This window comes from Neolamprologus multifasciatus, chromosome 19 (genome assembly GCF_963576455.1).
Source record: "Neolamprologus multifasciatus chromosome 19, fNeoMul1.2, whole genome shotgun sequence".
Lineage (NCBI taxonomy): Eukaryota > Metazoa > Chordata > Actinopteri > Cichliformes > Cichlidae > Neolamprologus > Neolamprologus multifasciatus.
The window spans coordinates 25,477,120-25,491,550 of NC_140457.1; the positions used below are offsets into that span (position 1 = coordinate 25,477,120).

Consider the following 14,431-nt stretch of genomic DNA (forward strand, 5'->3'; position numbering starts at 1 on the left):
ATGGGTCCTACATCAGTCTGATATCAGTCAGACTGATGGCAACATCATATCAACACCTGCATTTATAAATTACACAGCAATTATTTGCAAACCTTCAACAATCTCTGAGTGCTTGCAGTCGGCCCAGATCAGACTGTAACTGTTTGCAGAAAGGCTAACTCCGATTAGGAGAGTGTGCAACATCCTCAAGCTCATTTAGTCCCCACAGGTTGCAATAGGTCACAGAATGTGATCAAAATTTCAGTCACCATGTCGCCACCAATTTTCTGTAAATGCAGTGACATTGCTGTCTTCATTTCCCTCGTCTGACTGAGCCATTAGCTTGCTCTGAAAAAGGAGGTAGCTGGTTGGTTGATTGTTTTTTTGGTTGAGCCAATTAAATGTAAATTTCCTCAGCTAAAGATACCTCAGGATGGTGGTGCATGAGATGAGCCCTCTTGTCCATAGAATTCCCAGAATACTTATGTTTGTTTTAAAAAATATTGACATACAGTGCCTGTTTCAATACATCACCCACCAATAACTGTTACTAGTGGTTTATATGTTGTATAAATGCTTACATTTAGGATTTGAATGCAGTTTAAAAGAGTCTAATGCAAAGACTGCAACCTAAAGAAACACACAAATTACACACAATTTAAGCTTGTTACTGTATGTTGGCAGTATTATCAGACAATGATACACCTCTTCTTTAAACATGTGCTTTGAGCTGCTATTATGCATATGCAGTAATGTACTGTGTATTAACCAGGCTTTTAGTTAATACACACACACACACACACATTAAGCCCCTTTTATCTCTCACTCCATGTAAATATACTTTCTATCTATTTCCCCATGTTTTTATAATTGTGATGCATTTCTTGAAATAACTTTTAATATATCAAATTTTACCAGCACGGTGGCACGGTGGTTAGCACTGTTGCCGCACAGCAAGAAGGTCCTGAGTTCAATTCCAACATCAGGCCGGGGTCTTTCTGTGTGGAGTTTGCATGTTCTCCCCGTGTTTGCGTGGGTTCCCTCCGGGTACTCTGGCTTCCTCCCACCGTCCAAAGACATGCAGCTTGTGGGGATAGGTTAATTGGATAATTCAAATTGTCACTAGGTGTGAATGTGCGAATGAATGTGAGTGTGAATGGTTGTCTGTCCCTGTGTGTTGGCCCTGCGACAGACTGGCGACCTGTCAAGGGTTTATCCTGCCTCTCACTCTATGACAGCTGGGATAGGCTCCAGCGCCCCCCGCGACCCTGAAAAGCGGAAGCGAATGGATGGATGGATATATCAAATTTTATGTAAAAGAGTTTTTCTTTTTCTTCTTAAATTTCATAATTTATTTATTTATTTATATTTTATTTATCCCTAGAGTTGGGAAATGTTTATGTTACAGAGATTTTGCTTTGTGAGAAACCTGTGTAACATAGAATTTGGTGTTAGGGAATGTGCTGTACTGTGCTGGCTTCCCTCATCTTCCCTCTGGATTGTCCAGTGGGGGGCGTTGAGGACTTCCTGTGCTCCCTATGTGTCCTCTGGCATCAGAGAAAAAAAAGAAAAGAGAGACAGAGAGAGAGAGAGAGAGCAGCTGCTTCTCACAACCAAGCCTTTGCGCTGTCATCTTCCCCCCTCCTTTCTCTTCTCCCTCAGGAAGGGGAGCACCACACCCTGTCAGCCAATCAGAACTCAGCTCCACCCTCTCCATCACATCATCTCAGTTTCCAAGGTAACAGGGCGACCCCGCTCTCTCTCTCTTTCACTCCCTCTCTGTTTCCAAACTGAAAGGTGCCGCATCATCATCATCATCCCTCCCATCCGTCCTTTCACCCCACCGTCCCATACTGAGCTGGTGGCTAGTTTAGCTTTAGCCTCTCCTGTGTTAGCATCATCTCTGTCTCTCTCTCGCTCGCTCTCTTTCTGCAGTGGGATTGCCACAACATCAACGGCACCTCCCTTCTCCTCACTCTGCATCCTCTAACGGAAAAGCAGAGAAGAAGAAATGAGATGGACTAAAGGATGAACAGAGATGTGGTATGTACTGCTAAACCTGCTCTCTGTTGCTCTGAGTACCCTTTCTTCTGTTTTGACTACATGAAAGGATGTGTGTGTGTGTGTGTGTCACTGTAATCCTTCCTGGAATGCTGATTTAATAAGTTGTGTGACGCTCTCGCACCCAAACTGATGCAAATGAAAGAAAGAGAGAGAAAAGGAAATGGATAGAGGGAGACAGAAGCAGAGGGAGGTGACTCCCAATCTCTGCTTCTCTCTCTCTATCTTAGCTTTTGTTATGGAGGCCTGTTCTGCAGAAGCTCGCTTTGCCTGCTGCATACAGAAAGAGGGCAACACCTCTCCTTTCTGTTCCCAGTCTGCTCCCCTGCTGCTCTTACTGCTCTCTTTCACCTCATATCAAAATCTGGTTTGCTACCTTGGCAGTTTTAGGAGCCTGCCTAAAACATCAAAAGTGCCTGCTTTTGATGTTTTTGAACACTCAGAATGTTTTTAGGTTCTTAATGCAAAATGGGGCTCAAACAAAGTTCTCATTCACTTCCACTTAACCCAGTCTAACAAACAAATGTAAGCATAGTCAGGTTTCCTGTCTCCTGTTTGGTCTTTCTCACTGTGCTGTGTTTGAAAATGAAGAGTTCATTATTCACATGTTTGATCACTATAGTTTGCACAGTATCTCATTGCAAGACAGCAAAGTGCTGTGCATGCAAAAGGCTTTAATTCCTGCAACAGAAATGCAACATTGTCCTTTTCAGGGGAAGAATACAGGACAGTTTTTTTGCTGAAAGGAGCATAATGTAAGCAGATTTTTAGTCCTCACAGTTTCTCAAAGTGATGGAAGTACGGTGCTTTAAAAAAGTGTTTGTCTCCTTCCTGATGACGGATCAAAAAAACTTCAGACAACCTTTAGTTTTAAAATGTTGATTTTATTTATTAAGGGAAAAGTAATTGCTCCCCTTGTTAAATTAAGGGATGGATTAAGTGTGATTAACCACATTTGTTTTGGAAAGCTGAGGTTAATCTCAGTAGCCACACCCAGGCCTGATTACTGCCATACCTGTTTAATAAAAAAAAATTCCCGTAAAAAGAAATTTTCTGAAAAAGAGAAGGAGGCTAAATTATCTCATAAAGCAAAACATCGTTCCACGATCTAAAGAAACTCAACAGCAGATTAGAAACAAAGTCACTGACATCTGTCAGTCTGGAAAAGGTTACAGAGAACCCAGCGAGAGCCATTATTCACAAATGGAGGACTTTTTCCAAGAGCGTCTCAACATATCACCGAGGAGGTCATAGAAGAATCCAGAACAACATCTAAAGAACTGCAGACCTCACTTGTCTTAGTTATGGTCGGCAGTCATGATTCAACAGGAAAAACGATACTGAGCCAAATGATATCCACTGCCAACCAAAGCCAACAGTCTCAAAGGCTGGTCCCACATTGGCCAAAAAACATCTTGATGATCCCCAAAACTTTTGGAAAATATTGACGAGAAAAGAAAAGTTGAACTGTTTGGAAAGTTTGAGTCCCGTTACATCTGGCTTATAACTTATAAAGCATTTCATAAAAAGAAGATCATACTAACAGTCAGGCATGGCGGTGGTAGTGTGATGGTGTGAGGCTGCTTTGCTTCTTCAGGACCTGGTTAATGTGTCGTAATTAAGGGACTCATCAATCTTCTCACTAAAACATCAAGTCTTTACTACATGCTTAGAAGCTCAAGGACACTTTATGTAGCAGCACACTGAGCTGAAACACTCAAGCTAGGCCTCCTCTGATTGGCTCAAAGTGTAATGTTTTGGCTTAATCAAAATCTAGACTTAAATCTGGTTGAGATGCAGATAGGTGATAGGTGTGCATTGCTTTTTTCCCCTTAATAAATTCACTCATGATTTAAAATGTGCTCTTTGCATTTATCCAATTTATCTTTGTCTATTATTACATTTATTTTTCATCCTATGAAACGTTTAAGTGTGACAAATATGCAATAAATAAGAAATCAGGAAGGACGAAAATACTAATTAACACATAGTTTTATAGAAATTGTTGGATGCAAAACAAAAAGTGTGCATTTCTTCTTTTTCTTTCTTCTGCTATCAGTTTAACTTGATAGGAGGGACATATCTTCACATTAACCAAATATATAGTGTTTATTCGGAGCATTTATTCGCCATTAGTTACAGCACAGGGTGAATTCCAGTCCTGTGCTTAGAGTTTAGATTTCAAACATTATTTTTGATGTATTCAGATTTTATTGTGGATTCTCTGATGAACGGGGTTCAGATAGATATCCCATATTGGTCTATATTCTGACAAAGAGTGTTGTTCTTTTCCATTTTTCCTCACATCAGTTCAGTTATGCTTAATTGTGTCTCCTTTTTTGTCATTTTTCAACTGTGTTTAAGTCTGAAGTTGTTGTAGTTGTAGACGCAGACCGTACGATTTCCCGTGTGCCTGTCATTAGCATTGTTTTCTATTGGTTAGCTGTATAGTGTTCGTGGTCAGTACAATCCAGATCACTGCCTTTGTTTTCCACTCCACAGGATATGATGTAACTATCTCTTGAGCTGTAAAACTGGACTGAGAGAGAGAAACAGAGATGCACAGAAGCATAGACATCAGAAGAAAGGTGATGGAGGATGAAGTGGGTGTAGGTCGCTCTTGTTAAAGATGGTTTATAGGATTAACTCCAGGCTTAAACAAAGAAGAGAGGGAAGAGAAGAAATATGACTCCTTTGCTTTCTTAAGGACTAATCCTGAACCAGCGTTAATCTTATGGGGTGATGACACTCAGAAACAGTAACCTTAAGAGTTTATGTTGGTCACATAGTGACTTAGAGCTGGGTAGAAGGCAAAAGTCTCATTATCATGTTAAACTGGCCTCTAATACCCGATAATGTCTTTTTGCTACAGGTCAGATTAAGTACTGGGACTTAATTTAAATGAAAACAAATGAATATCACTAGTAGATGCGAAGAAAGAGGACAGTTTTATCTTGGTGCAGTGAGTGTTTCAGCCTCTGTGTGACTTTGATAATAGCAGTAAGACTCTGAATGTCACTGGAGACATGTTTTATTTTTCACAAACAGCATTAGGCACATTAGAAATACACTGTAGACCCGGTTTGCTTTACCAGTGTTGATAACCAAGATGGATGGAACTGGATTCCTCATCTGGCACATATTGAATTTGCAGAAAAGAAAGCACTTATAGGAACAGATAGAATCGCTGTTTGCACAATTTTGCTCTGTAATGCAAGAATATCAGAGTATTGAGACTGCAACAAAGGATGTTCTTTCTAAAAGCAGCCATTTGCTTGGTGCTTACCAGGATAATTGACTAAAAATACAGACTTGGAGTGGTCCGAGGAGTCATCTGTATCTGTGAACTAATGAACACATACGCAATCGAAGCAGTAAAATATAACCTTGCACAACAATAATGCATAAAAACATTGATAATTCAAAAAGATTAAGAGGTTGTTACTTTACTGTTTGTAGCACATCTCTAGCATTGCACCAATACTGAAAAACGGTAGTTAAAAACGAAGTAGTTATCGTCACCATCTGGTCTGCTTCTTTCTGCTGGAGGTTGGCTGCTGCTGTTTCAGACAGCATCTGTCTACTCTGATGAAAGCACCTCCCCCATGTTGACTTAGAAACTTGACCGGGTGTTATTTCAGCCAATTAAATAGCATGAAGGCTTGGCTTTGGACTAGGAAGCCTGCCGCTCTGTGTCTTACTGTGCTGGTTACGACAGGATGATTGGCATTAATGCAGGAGACTCACTCCACACATCTTTGTTAGCACCAGCTCTCAGACTCCAGACATCAAACTGCAAAGTGTGAGAGCGTTTGCTGCTGTAGACACGTGGAAATGCAGCTGAAAGTCTGCATGATGTGATTTGTTCTGTTGTTGTCTTGAGTATATATTAGATATATATATGTGTTTTCTAAGATGGCCATTTTCCTGTTACTTGCTGCTAAACCTGCTCCCCTTACCTTCAACACCTGGCCTCCTGCCTGCAGTTTTTCTATGGTAACACAGTCACAGTGTAGAGGTGGCTAATGAGTGGATCTTTCACCACAGAGGACCAGACTCTCCCGGGGTCGCTTTTAATTAGCCAGCAGCCATCGCCTTGACCTGAATTGATTTTTGGTAAAGTTCACTTTCAAGGCATTTAACAAAACAAATCTGGACAAAGCTTTAGGGATAACATGCATAAACCTTTATAGAAGCAGTCTGCGCGTAAAGATAACTTTTCTGCATGAACGTCTGTTCAGATTTTACTTGGTTAGTCATGTACAAGGTTTCAAAGACAAATAAAGGTTAAATAATGTCATAAAGCATTTTCTTTTTAACCAACTTCATGAACCATTTTCGCAGTTTCGCCCCATTTTATTGATCAGGAATGTGTGTGCCTTGCACTAATCCTGTAATAATGATGTCGTTATCAGGTTGCTATGAGGATAACAGATCTGTTGCAGAAATCCTTAACGTCTGTCAAAAGACAGCTCTTTATGACTGTCTCTGTCTGATTTATGTGAAATGCTGTTTATGATGGGTTTGTGGTGTAGCACTGATTATATGTGAGTATCTATTCTTGAGCAAATGTTCTTATTTACTGTATTTTGGAGCAGTTGGCACAAGAATTTATGACCATTATTACCTTATTATGAACGATCTTTACAGACGGGTTGCGTTAGCAGGTGTGCTGCAGTTTACAGCTGCTAAAACATGTCAGAAACCAGGAGTCATTCTTTAATTGCTGATGTGGTGAACTGCATGCTGGTTGGTTTGTCAGCTCCCTTTCCTCACAGTTTCTCTCTGCAGAGCTGATGCACTACAGCCCCAGCAGGGCGAGAGCAGTAGAGATAGAGGCTGGTGAGCTGCTGGCATTACGATGGTCGATGATCCTTTTTCACTGCATACTGTAATAGTTTAGTCAGATGGTCATTCCTACATGTTTTTTGCTTTGTCCTTAGGAGTACTATAGTGCTTCCTTAAAAGTGTCTCTAAGAAGGACGCTTAAACCATTCAAGCTGTGATATGGTAATAAAGCTTTATAAAAGCTCAAAGAGAGAGAGAGAGACCAGAAGGTCTCCCTGCCCTTCTTTATAACACAATAGTGCTGTGTGTGTGTCTGTGGCACACACCACCCCCACATGTTTAACTAGAACAAATCAGCCATAGTGTATGTGTGTCTGAGGTTGGAGTGGCTATCACATGATCTGGGTTAGGGTTAAGGTTTATTCTGCTTCTGTTTCCACAAAAGCAGAATGTAGGAACACTTGAATGTTGGATGTTAGCTCTGTGCTCATATGCACCACAGATGAAGCAGTTCATATGTATTAATTTCAAGTGCTGTTGGTTCTGAATATAAGATGAACCAATTTATTGTACAATACCCAATTGTTTTTGAGAAAGAAATACAAATTTTCTGGAGATCAGAAATGTATGCTGTGCTACCAACACTTCCCACTTACAAAAGCTGCTCAACCTCGGAAACCCATGAAGCTCCTGATAAACAGTTTTTGTGCTGATGTTAAGGTCAGGGGAGGAGCATTACTTCATTTATCCTCTGCCTTTTTGTGGCTTTCCAAAGACATGTTGCAGTAAGGCTGTATAATGCAGTGTTAACAATCATAGCATGGTTGAAGGGTGTTTTTTCCAATACTTCTTTATGATTAGAATTTTTATTTAGGAGCCAATGAATGCATTTGTGGATACAGTGACAAATTGTTATTATTAAGACTGGTTTTCCGACATTTGGATAAACCTGTACATGAATTACCAATACAGAATTGTATTTGTAGCACATAAACCGAAAAAGAAGGGCCTCATATAGAATGAGTTTCACCGTTTTCACTTCGATATAAAAACATCCTTACAGATGTTGAATTTATGTTATGTGCTCTGGATGACGAAATCCAAAGTTTTTGCAGTTTTATGCTAAAATTATCCTTAAATTGTACTAATTACTCCACAAAGTGTAGAATTCCTTCCCAACTTTATTTCCAAGACACTTTTTTTTATACTTTCATTTATGCTGCTAAATATCATAACTAGTCGTGAGAGGTGTTTACAGACACACAAGTGAAGAGAGTGTGCTGAGAAGGTGGAACAAGTGCTATGAGGAGCAGATTGATGAATGAAAATGAGAGAGTGAGAAGAAAGACGTGAGGGGAAAGTGAGGGCAACTATGAAGAGGATGAAGAGCGGAAAGGTGGTTGGTCTACATGACAAACCTGTATAGAGATGTCTACTAGAGGGGCAGTGGATTTTTTTATGCAGGCTGTTTAACATGATCTTGGAGAGTGAGAGGACATCTGAGGAATGGGGAACTGTAGTGGTACTGGTTTTCAGTAACGAGGGAGCTGTACTAACTACAGAGGGATAAACCTGATGAGACATGTAGAGAAATTAAGAAGAGAGGTGATGATCAACAAGCAGCGGTATGACTTCATGCTGAGAAAATGCACTCCAGGTGAGAGCCTTTCTTCGACAGTGTTGATGGAGAAGTTTAGAGAGGGTCAGAGGAGTCTTTATGGATCTAGAGAAGGCAAAGTGGGTACCAGGAGAGGAACTGTGGTAAATACCTGGGTATGAGGAAGTTAGGAGTGGCAGAGAAGTACCAACAACGGTGGTACTATGAGGACAGTGAGACATTGGTGAGGTGCCATGATGGCACCGGTTCTGACATAAACGGTAGTAACCAGACTGAAAAGCAGCGCACATTTCGGTGCTTTTTTTTCCTGAGCTGTGATACACTTTAGATTCTAGCCAATCATTTTACGTTTCTGAGGATAGTAGGCGGGCCCAGGTATGTATGTTCTTTTAGAGCAGAGCTACAGATTAAAATGCCCAAGGCGAAGCGGTCAAAAGTCTGGCTGTACTTCACAGCAAAAGATGCAAACTCAGCAGCCTGCAACAAGTGCTTTAAGCTGATACTGTGCAAAGGAAGTAACACCTCAAATCTGATAGAACACAGGGCGACGTATAGCGTTTTTTTAAAAGCCGAGAAATGCACCGTATTTGATAGCTTGCTGCGAGACCTCACATCGAGCGCATCTACTGCGGGTGTGGTGCCTGTTATCGGACCCGGAGTTAGCAACATCCCCCAAGAACCCGAAGAGGAGAGTCCTGGCCCCTAGCCCTGCCAGTGTAGCAGAAATGATGACCGATGATGATGGCAGCAGCAGCCGTTCTTCTCTGCGTGAGTCGCTTAATGTTGTTTCTGTGTAATTGACATTGACTAGGCTAACCACGTTATTACATTAATGCACGTAAGGTGAACTAGCAAACACCATCATAGCTACATGCGGCTGTCTTCTTGTTTGATGGCAGATACTCCCTTCACCCTGGCCAAAAAGGCTAAAATGACCAAAGAAAAAGTGGAAAACAGTTAAACATGAGAGGTTTTTGGACAAAGTTTGTGTTTTTTACATTGCTTAAGCACTGCTTCCAGCCAAGAGTGATACCATATATGTCCCATAGCTGCAGAAAAGGCTAACATTGTCATCTTTTTACAAAAAAAACAGCTGAGCATGAGAGGTTTTTGGACAAAGTTTGTGTTCTCCATTCTTTGGGTGGCTGTAGCTCAGGTGGCAGAGCAGGTCAGCCACAGCCGGTGGTTCGATCCCAGGCTGCCTCCTGGCTACATGCCAAATATCCTTGGGCAAGATACTAACCTAACCTGCTAACCTGCCTACTGGTGGTGGTCAGAGGGTCCGGTGGCGCCAGTGTCCGGCAGTCTCGTCTCTGTCAGTGCGCCCCAGGGCAGCTGTGGCTACAATGTAGCTTGCCATCGCCTGTGTGTGAATGTGTGTGTGAATGGGTGGATGACTGAATGTAGTGTAAAGCGCTTTGGGGTCCTTAGGGACTAGAAAAGCGCTACACTGTCCAGATGAGTACTGGACAGTGCACAAGAGAAGTGAAGAAGATGGTGCAGGTAGGGTGGAGTAGGTGGAGATAAGTGTTATGGTTGATTGTTGACAGGACAGAACTAAAGAGTGAAAGGCAAGGTTTACAAGATAGTAGATTCGGTATAATGTATGGCAAAAAAACAATGGATATAGTGTAGAAGGACATGGAGAGGGTTGGCGTGACAGTAGGGGATAATAGGGATAAGGTAAGAGGTTGCTGTGGCAACCCCTCCAAGGGGGGTCCAAATCACACGACAGATCTAAGATGACCCAGCAGCAACCTTCAGCCTCACTTAGTCTCTGTTTTTGAGTCACTCTGTTTCTGTTGAAAGTGCTTCTACTGTAAATAACACAGAAGCTTTTCAGATATTTTATAATGATACTGTCAAATTATTATAAGCAAAAATGGTCTGAATCACATTTAGCGTCATATTCTCTGCTTCTGCTTGTAAGTCAAGCCGCTGCTGTTGGGAGGGAACCAGTCGAATATCCTTTTAACCAAAATCTCCTCAACAAAATAATCATCTTTAATAACACAATGTCCTTTGATTTGACCTCCCTCTTTTTCTCTGCCTGCCTTTTTACTTTGGATCAGCTCGGCCAGTTTGTAGACAAAGCCGACTCACAGTGAAACTGTTATCAGCTCCTGCAGAGAGACGTGGAACATTTATCATCCGTGAATGTATCAGATGATGGGAAGTGTTCTTCACATTGTGTGTGAGGGTCTGATTCCTGTGTGCGTGTGCATGTGTGTGTGTGTAATATTATCCATAATTACTGGAGGAAAAAAAACATGGCTTGTGCCACTAATGTTTCTGTCCAGTCCCAGAAGGAAGCTGAACTGGAAAGTAAAGGAGGGAATGTATTATAATGTAAAGTACAGTTAAACCAGTTCTGTGGAATTAATTTAATAAGACTTAATTACTTAATTGTATGAAGTGTGACCTTTATAAAATATGTGGAGTGTCTTGATAGTAATAGATATTATTAGTTAGTCAGTACATGGTAAACATTTTGTGACGGTGCATTAACTTAAAAATGTTAAGATGATTCTAGCTGTTGAACAGCTGCTAATATTCATAGCTACAGTCCCTGCTGTGAGTGTGATTTCACCTTTTAATGCATAAAGTTTTCAATGTGTTTTCAATTTTTTGTTGTAAGATGAATTTGACTAAAAGCTTTGCACACATTTGGTCTTATGAGACAAAAATCCAGACTTCCACTGGTTTGTTGTCCATGTTGCTTGGCTGCATCATTTCTCTCCATCTTAATGGTCAGACTTAGCAGTGGCTTAAATGGTCTCCTCCAAATCACTGATGGTGAAATGTGTTGGAATGGGACTCAAATCTAAGCTTAGTTATTTGTTAATTGTGTGTTATATGATTGTTAAATAGAGAAAAAAACACTTTTTATTCATTTGCAAATAAATGATTACAGTTACGCCTATAAGTATTTGGACAATGGCCCAATTGTGATCATTTTGTCTCTGTACACCAACACAGCAGGTTTAAATCAAACATTTAAGATGTGATTTCCAGCTTTAATTCAAAGGGTTTAACCAAAGTATTGCATTAACTGTTACAACTGTTTATATGTAAGGAAGCAGATATTGCTTGGTTGTAGATTTATTTAACGTCCCTCTGTCCTCATGAACTTAATTTAGAGCAGCAGTTGAACATTTTCAGTATTCACGGTCAGTATCATTTCAGTTACTTTTTGGGGCTGGCATTTATAGCCTTTAAGTATGCCGTTTAAAATGTGCTGTAATTAATCCTTAAGCCAAACACTCAGAAGGAATGCTAAACTGCCCTTTCCTTTTTAACCAGAGCTCGTCCCTCGTGTGTTTGAACCTACATGTACTATAATACTTGACAAAAACGGTTTGATGCTTTCTTCGATTTAGCTTTTGAAATGATACTTTTATGTTTTTAGGGATGTTGTAAATGTTTTGTATCAGTCTTGGTGGTGCAGGGAGGTTTTCTGCTGCTGATGCAGCCTTTCCTGCATTTCTTTGGTCAGAAACACGAGACAGAGAAGGAGGAAAGATTAATGATCAGGGACAGAAGATCTTCTTCCCCTTTCCCCTATTATGCATTATTCATAGGCAGGGCTCGAGTACCTCTGGGACACACACACACACACACACACACACACACACACACACACACACACACACACACGCCCTGTAAATATCTCTGTTGCTGCAGTCTGTCTAGTGGCTGGCTTTTCTTTCCACGTGTCCACCTCTGGTGTCACAGCAGCACACCCTCTTACTGCATTTAACAGAAACACACAATGTTTGGTTTAGTTTGAATGATTTATGACGCAGCGTCGGCGGAGAGATGAGTTCACCCTGAATGCTCTGTCTGCGAGTGTACCATGTGGTCTGGGTGGGGCCAATAGATGGAGACCTCGTTATGTCTAAAGATGATGCAAGGAAGGGTGGATGTTGAATGATAGATTTTGTTCTTCTCAAGACCCTTTACATTCCAAATACCAGAGCAAATGTTAAAAACATATAGTTATAAAAATATGTAATAATGTGCTCTAGCATAGTGTTTTGTGTTTATGGATTTTGTTCAGTAGTTTATTTTCTTTTAAAGCGTTCTCCTTTCTTTAAATTAATTTATCATCTTTACACAAATCAGGGTTCTCCTGGGGAGAAAACATCAACACATGAAAAAAGGTTAGGAAGCTACAGTTTAGGAACATTTGGGGAACACCCAGTCTGTGATTTCAGCTGATAAAACAGCTACTGCCTTACATAAAAACCATTCCCAGCGTGGCTTTAATCCCAACTTTAATCTCACAGACAGATGAAAGGGATCTCATGTAAGCACTCTCCCGTCAGACTGCAAACTGCTGATTCACAAACAGCTGTGGAACTTTGAATCACGAGACGAGCAGAGGGGATGTTTATACTAAGAAGTATTTAGAAACTCTCAGCTGGGCTCACTCAGATCAAAGGATTGTGATATGAACTAGGGTTTAATAATCGATTCATCGATTAAAATCGATTCTGGCTTGGATAACGTGATATCGATTCATTAAAATCCTGAATCGATTTTTTTTATATAAATGTATTTTGCCCAAAATTCCAGAATCTCAGGTGAAACATCACAAAATTTTGACAACCACCAAACATTTAAAACAGTAAATGAGAGCAGGCACACGGCTTCTGCACAAAGGCGTAAACACACAGCGGATCAGAATCAGTGAGATGTCGCCTTTCTCACCCGACGACACGGACACGGTCGGGGCTGAAAGCTGACAGCTCGCTGATTCTGATGTTTCGGCGGTCCGCGCTTTGTGTTCACGCACTTTATGCGCTGATTCTAAAGCTGTTAGTTTGATCTCTCTCCAAACATTATTGACCGAACCAGCAGCAAAAGAAGATCCAAGATTTTTATTCTAGCGCCGATACAGTAAATGACTAATGGTTTCTGATCTAAAACTAGCGTCTTTTTTTAATTTCATTCCTTGGAATATGATTAGGCCGATGTCTCTCCAGATCAACTCATTCCGATGCAACAAGCTATGTTTTAGTTCCTGAGCAGTCTGAGACATTAGCTTTGTGTCAAAGGATGTTTTTCAACCCTAGATGGATGATGTTTGGTCAGTTTTCCAGGATTAGAATTAGGACTCAACTTTATTGTCATTACAGATGTATAAATACATGGTAATGAAATACAGTTTGCATCTACAAGTACAAGAGCAGTAAGTGCGATAGGAGCAGATTATATACAGATAAGGGTAAAAGGTGGGAATAGTTATGAACAGATTATGTACAAATAAGTTATGTATACAGATGTTTATATTGCTATACAGAGAGCAAATATATAGATGTACTATGGACAAATGTACAGATGATCTGTATAGCATACAGATGTTCTATATTGCTATACAGATGGCCAGATATACATGTGATACATATATACAGATCTACAGGGGTTTATGTAGGATGTATAATATACTACTGTGTCTTTGTATTTCTGCCCTGGATGTGCATGTGTGTAAATGGCAGATGGACTGATTCTTATACAGCGCTTTTCTACTCTGAGTACTCAAAGCGCTCTATACAACATGCCACCTTCACCCAATCACACAAGATGTATCTTCTATGCTTTTTTAAGTGCTATGTAACTAACCTATTCACACACATTCATACTCTGATGGATGCATCGGAGAGCAACTTGGAGTTAATATCTTGCCCAAGGATATTTGGCATGCAGACTAGGGGGAGCCAGGGATCAAACTACCAACCTTCCGATCAGTAGATGACCTCCTCTACCCCCTGAGCTACCCCAGCCTGTATCCGTAAGCAAATGACCTATTTAGTCTACGTTGTCTGATTAGGCCTCTAACACATAGTTCTGGAGTTTCTTTAAAATAACCCTTATAATTTTTTTTTATATGAACAAACTAATAATATATTTTAGATTGACCGTTTTAGTAAGTAACTTTCAAGAGAGGAGAATTTGGAGAAAGAATGGAGGAGATTTAGAGCA

At 40.5% G+C, this 14,431-nt stretch overlaps 1 protein-coding gene across 3 annotated transcripts in view; it reads left to right on the forward strand.

The window, feature by feature from the left end:
• Positions 1–1,511: 1,511 nt before the first annotated feature.
• The window catches only part of akap6 (A kinase (PRKA) anchor protein 6), a 248,945-nt gene continuing 236,025 nt past the window's right edge, over positions 1,512–14,431 (forward strand). For 2 of the 3 annotated variants that reach the window (XR_014871151.1, XM_085143170.1), the window contains exon 1: positions 1,517–2,022. The gene's annotated coding sequence lies outside the window, so the exon portion shown is untranslated. Of the gene's footprint in view, positions 2,023–14,431 lie in introns of all 3 variants that reach the window. The other variant, XM_085143172.1, reaches the window with a different exon arrangement.